Source organism: Oncorhynchus kisutch, linkage group LG18, assembly GCF_002021735.2.
Source record: "Oncorhynchus kisutch isolate 150728-3 linkage group LG18, Okis_V2, whole genome shotgun sequence".
NCBI classification, from domain to species: domain Eukaryota; kingdom Metazoa; phylum Chordata; class Actinopteri; order Salmoniformes; family Salmonidae; genus Oncorhynchus; species Oncorhynchus kisutch.
Genome location: NC_034191.2, coordinates 5,045,072 through 5,050,071, shown reverse-complemented (window position 1 = coordinate 5,050,071; position 5,000 = coordinate 5,045,072). Strand labels below are relative to the sequence as shown.

Here is a 5,000-nt window from a genome sequence, read left to right as displayed (position 1 = left end):
CTGGTTAGTACTTGGATGGGAGACCGCCTGGGAATACCAGGTGCTGTAAGCTTTTGTCAACTCTTTGTCCGTTTTTCCCACAAGGCTGAAATATGTGCCCTTGCTTTGAAATAAGTAAGCAAGGTTAGTTTGTATTTCATCCAACAATCTGTGCTACAAATTATTTCTACAGTATATGCAATTTCTTCCACTTTTTGAGTGACACAAAGATGCTTATCTAAATGGTGAAAATGCAACAGCTGTTAATCAGACTCACTTTCACTTAACATAGTGCACCAAGAGATAGTTTCTCGCTTACGACCACACCGGCCTGAGTACGCCTGATCTCGTCTGATCTCGGAAGCTAAGCAGGGTCGGGCCTGGTTAGTACTTGGATGGGAGACGCCTGGGAATACCAGGTGCTGTAAGCTTTTCGTCAACTCTTTGTCCGTTTTTTCCACAAGGCTGAAATATGTGCCCTTGCTTTGAAATAAGTAAGCAAGGTTAGTTTGTATTTCATCCAACAATCTGTGCTACAAATTATTTCTACAGTATATGCAATTTGTTCCACTTTTTGAGTGACACAAAGATGCTTATCTAAATGGTGAAAATGCAACAGCTGTTAATCAGACTCACTTTCACTTAACATAGTGCACCAAGAGATAGTTTCTCGCTTACGACCACACCGGCCTGAGTACGCTGATCTCGTCTGATCTCGGAAGCTAAGCAGGGTCGGGCCTGGTTAGTACTTGGATGGGAGACCGCCTGGGAATACCAGGTGCTGTAAGCTTTTCGTCAACTCTTTGTCCGTTTTTTCCCACAAGGCTGAAATATGTGCCCTTGCTTTGAAATAAGTAAGCAAGGTTAGTTTGTATTTCATCCAACAATCTGTGCTACAAATTATTTCTACAGTATATGCAATTTCTTCCACTTTTTGAGTGACACAAAGATGCTTATCTAAATGGTGAAAATGCAACAGCTGTTAATCAGACTCACTTTCACTTAACATAGTGCACCAAGAGATAGTTTCTCGCTTACGACCACACGGCCTGAGTACGCCTGATCTCGTCTGATCTCGGAAGCTAAGCAGGGTCGGGCCTGGTTAGTACTTGGATGGGAGACCGCTGGGAATACCAGGTGCTGTAAGCTTTTCGTCAACTTTGTCCGTTTTTCCCACAAGGCTGAAATATGTGCCCTTGCTTTGAAATAAGTAAGCAAGGTTAGTTTGTATTTCATCCAACAATCTGTGCTACAAATTATTTCTACAGTATATGCAATTTCTTCCACTTTTTGAGTGACACAAAGATGCTTATCTAAATGGTGAAAATGCAACAGCTGTTAATCAGACTCACTTTCACTTAACATAGTGCACCAAGAGATAGTTTCTCGCTTACGACCACACCGGCCTGAGTACGCCTGATCTCGTCTGATCTCGGAAGCTAAGCAGGGTCGGGCCTGGTTAGTACTTGGATGGGAGACCGCCTGGGAATACCAGGTGCTGTAAGTTTTCGTCAACTCTTTGTCCGTTTTTTCCACAAGGCTGAAATATGTGCCCTTGCTTTGAAATAAGTAAGCAAGGTTAGTTTGTATTTCATCCAACAATCTGTGCTACAAATTATTTCTACAGTATATGCAATTTCTTCCACTTTTGAGTGACACAAAGATGCTTATCTAAATGGTGAAAATGCAACAGCTGTTAATCAGACTCACTTTCACTTAACATAGTGCACCAAGAGATAGTTTCTCGCTTACGACCACACCGGCCTGAGTACGCCTGATCTCGTCTGATCTCGGAAGCTAAGCAGGGTCGGGCCTGGTTAGTACTTGGATGGGAGACCGCCTGGGAATACCAGGTGCTGTAAGCTTTCGTCAACTCTTTGTCCGTTTTTTTCCCCACAAGGCTGAAATATGTGCCCTTGCTTGAAATAAGTAAGCAAGGTTAGTTTGTATTTCATCCAACAATCTGTGCTACAAATTATTTCTACAGTATATGCAATTTCTTCACTTTTGAGTGACACAAAGATGCTTATCTAAATGGTGAAAATGCAACAGCTGTTAATCAGACTCACTTTCACTTAACATAGTGCACCAAGAGATAGTTTCTCGCTTACGACCACACCGGCCTGAGTACGCCTGATCTCGTCTGATCTCGGAAGCTAAGCAGGGTCGGGCCTGGTTAGTACTTGGATGGGAGACCGCCTGGGAATACAGGTGCTGTAAGCTTTTCGTCAACTCTTTGTCCGTTTTTTCCCCAAGGCTGAAATATGTGCCCTGCTTTGAAATAAGTAAGGCAAGGTTAGTTTGTATTTCATCCAACAATCTGTGCTACAATTATTTCTACAGTATATGCAATTTGTTCCACTTTTTGAGTGACACAAAGATGCTTATCTAAATGGTGAAAATGCAACAGCTGTAATCAGACTCACTTTCACTTAACATAGTGCACCAAGAGATAGTTTCTCGCTTACGACCACACCGGCCTGAGTACGCCTGATCTCGTCTGATCTCGGAAGCTAAGCAGGGTCGGGCCTGGTTAGTACTTGGATGGGAGACGCCTGGGAATAACAGGTGCTGTAAGCTTTTCGTCAACTCTTTGTCCGTTTTTTCCCACAAGGCTGAAATATGTGCCCTTGCTTTGAAATAAGTAAGCAAGGTTAGTTTGTATTTCATCCAACAATCTGTGCTACAAATTATTTCTACAGTATATGCAATTTCTTCCACTTTTTGAGTGACACAAAGATGCTTATCTAAATGGTGAAAATGCAACAGCTGTTAATCAGACTCACTTTCACTTAACATAGTGCACCAAGAGATAGTTTCTCGCTTACGACCACACCGGCCGAGTACGCCTGATCTCGTCTGATCTCGGAAGCTAAGCAGGGTCGGGCCTGGTTAGTACTTGGATGGGAGACGCCTGGAATACCAGGTGCTGTAAGCTTTTCGTCAATCTTTGTCCGTTTTTCCACAAGGCTGAAATATGTGCCCTTGCTTTGAAATAAGTAAGCAAGGTTAGTTTGTATTTCATCCAACAATCTGTGCTACAAATTATTTCTACAGTATATGCAATTTCTTCCACTTTTTGAGTGACACAAAGATGCTTATCTAAATGGTGAAAATGCAACAGCTGTTAATCAGACTCCACTTTCACTAAATATAGTGCACCAGAGATAGTTTCTCGCTTACGACCACACCGGCCTGAGTACGCCTGATCTCGTCTGATCTCGGAAGCTAAGCAGGGTCGGGCCTGGTTAGTACTTGGATGGGAGACCGCCTGGGAATACCAGGTGCTGTAAGCTTTTCGTCAACTCTTTGTCCGTTTTTTCCACAAGGCTGAAATATGTGCCCTTGCTTTGAAATAAGTAAGCAAGGTTAGTTTGTATTTCATCCAACAATCTGTGCTACAAATTATTTCTACAGTATATGCAATTTGTTCCACTTTTTGAGTGACACAAAGATGCTTATCTAAATGGTGAAAATGCAACAGCTGTTAATCAGACTCACTTTCACTTAACATAGTGCACCAAGAGATAGTTTCTCGCTTACGACCACACCGTCCTGAGTACGCCTGATCTCGTCTGATCTCGGAAGCTAAGCAGGGTCGGGCCTGGTTAGTACTTGGATGGGAGACCGCCTGGGAATACCAGGTGCTGTAAGCTTTTCGTCAACTCTTGTCCGTTTTTCCCACAAGGCTGAAATATGTGCCCTTGCTTTGAAATAAGTAAGCAAGGTTAGTTTGTATTTCATCCAACAATCTGTGCTACAAATTTTTACAGTATATGCAATTTCTTCCACTTTTTGAGTGACACAAAGATGCTTATCTAAATGGTGAAAATGCAACAGCTGTTAATCAGACTCACTTTCACTTAACATAGTGCACCAAGAGATAGTTTCTCGCTTACGACCACACCGGCCTGAGTACGCCTGATCTCGTCTGATCTCGGAAGCTAAGCAGGGTCGGGCCTGGTTAGTACTTGGATGGGAGACCGCCTGGGAATACCAGGTGCTGTAAGCTTTTCGTCAACTCTTTGTCCGTTTTTTCCCACAAGGCTGAAATATGTGCCCTGCTTTGAAATAAGTAAGCAAGGTTAGTTTGTATTTCATCCAACAATCTGTGCTACAAATTATTCTACAGTATATGCAATTTCTTCCACTTTTGAGTGACACAAAGATGCTTATCTAAATGGTGAAAATGCAACAGCTGTTAATCAGACTCACTTTCACTTAACATAGTGCACCAAGAGATAGTTCTCGCTTACGACCACACCGGCTGAGTACGCCTGATCTCGTCTGATCTCGGAAGCTAAGCAGGGTCGGGCTGGTTAGTACTTGGATGGGAGACCGCCTGGGAATACCAGGTGCTGTAAGCTTTTCGTCAACTCTTTGTCCGTTTTTTCCCACAAGGCTGAAATATGTGCCCTTGCTTTGAAATAAGTAAGCAAGGTTAGTTTGTATTTCATCCAACAATCTGTGCTACAAATTTTTCTACAGTATATGCAATTTGTTCCACTTTTTGAGTGACACAAAGATGCTTATCTAAATGGTGAAAATGCAACAGCTGTTAATCAGACTCACTTTCACTTAACATAGTGCACCAAGAGATAGTTTCTCGCTTACGACCACACCGGCCTGAGTACGCCTGATCTCGTCTGATCTCGGAAGCTAAGCAGGGTCGGGCTGGTTAGTACTTGGATGGGAGACCGCCTGGGAATACCAGGTGCTGTAAGCTTTTGTCAACTCTTTGTCCGTTTTTTCCCACAAGGCTGAAATATGTGCCCTTGCTTTGAAATAAGTAAGCAAGGTTAGTTTGTTTTCATCCAACAATCTGTGCTACAAATTATTTCTACAGTATATGCAATTTCTTCCACTTTTGAGTGACACAAAGATGCTTATCTAAATGGTGAAAATGCAACAGCTGTTAATCAGACTCACTTTCACTTAACATAGTGCACCAAGAGATAGTTTCTCGCTTACGACCACACGGCCTGAGTACGCCTGATCTCGTCTGATCTCGGAAGCTAAGC

At 42.8% G+C, this 5,000-nt stretch overlaps 6 non-coding genes and 9 pseudogenes across 6 annotated transcripts in view; all 15 read left to right on the top strand.

Moving 5' to 3' along the window:
• Nucleotides 1-52, top strand: part of LOC116354857 (5S ribosomal RNA) — a 119-nt gene extending 67 nt beyond the window's left edge. The window contains exon 1 of the ribosomal RNA XR_004204089.1: nucleotides 1-52. This exon is cut by the window's left edge and continues 67 nt beyond it. This is a non-coding gene — a ribosomal RNA (5S ribosomal RNA).
• A 240-nt stretch (nucleotides 53-292) lies between these two features.
• LOC116354877 (uncharacterized) lies at nucleotides 293-410 on the top strand (annotated as a pseudogene).
• A 241-nt stretch (nucleotides 411-651) lies between these two features.
• On the top strand, nucleotides 652-769 carry LOC116354872 (uncharacterized; annotated as a pseudogene).
• Nucleotides 770-1,011: 242 nt separating this feature from the next.
• Nucleotides 1,012-1,128, top strand: LOC116354885 (uncharacterized; annotated as a pseudogene).
• A 239-nt stretch (nucleotides 1,129-1,367) lies between these two features.
• On the top strand, nucleotides 1,368-1,486 carry LOC116354864 (5S ribosomal RNA). Its single transcript, XR_004204096.1, has one exon. It is a non-coding gene; the product is annotated as a 5S ribosomal RNA (ribosomal RNA).
• A 239-nt stretch (nucleotides 1,487-1,725) lies between these two features.
• Nucleotides 1,726-1,844, top strand: LOC116354856 (5S ribosomal RNA). Its single transcript, XR_004204088.1, has one exon. It is a non-coding gene; the product is annotated as a 5S ribosomal RNA (ribosomal RNA).
• A 240-nt stretch (nucleotides 1,845-2,084) lies between these two features.
• Nucleotides 2,085-2,202, top strand: LOC116354869 (uncharacterized; annotated as a pseudogene).
• A 239-nt stretch (nucleotides 2,203-2,441) lies between these two features.
• On the top strand, nucleotides 2,442-2,559 carry LOC116354881 (uncharacterized; annotated as a pseudogene).
• A 242-nt stretch (nucleotides 2,560-2,801) lies between these two features.
• Nucleotides 2,802-2,917, top strand: LOC116354890 (uncharacterized; annotated as a pseudogene).
• Nucleotides 2,918-3,156: 239 nt separating this feature from the next.
• On the top strand, nucleotides 3,157-3,275 carry LOC116354854 (5S ribosomal RNA). The gene has a single exon (XR_004204087.1). It is a non-coding gene; the product is annotated as a 5S ribosomal RNA (ribosomal RNA).
• A 241-nt stretch (nucleotides 3,276-3,516) lies between these two features.
• On the top strand, nucleotides 3,517-3,635 carry LOC116354848 (5S ribosomal RNA). The gene has a single exon (XR_004204084.1). It is a non-coding gene; the product is annotated as a 5S ribosomal RNA (ribosomal RNA).
• Nucleotides 3,636-3,872: 237 nt separating this feature from the next.
• LOC116354897 (5S ribosomal RNA) lies at nucleotides 3,873-3,991 on the top strand. The gene has a single exon (XR_004204107.1). It is a non-coding gene; the product is annotated as a 5S ribosomal RNA (ribosomal RNA).
• A 238-nt stretch (nucleotides 3,992-4,229) lies between these two features.
• LOC116354886 (uncharacterized) lies at nucleotides 4,230-4,346 on the top strand (annotated as a pseudogene).
• Nucleotides 4,347-4,587: 241 nt separating this feature from the next.
• On the top strand, nucleotides 4,588-4,705 carry LOC116354873 (uncharacterized; annotated as a pseudogene).
• Nucleotides 4,706-4,944: 239 nt separating this feature from the next.
• The window catches only part of LOC116354883 (uncharacterized), a 117-nt pseudogene continuing 61 nt past the window's right edge, over nucleotides 4,945-5,000 (top strand).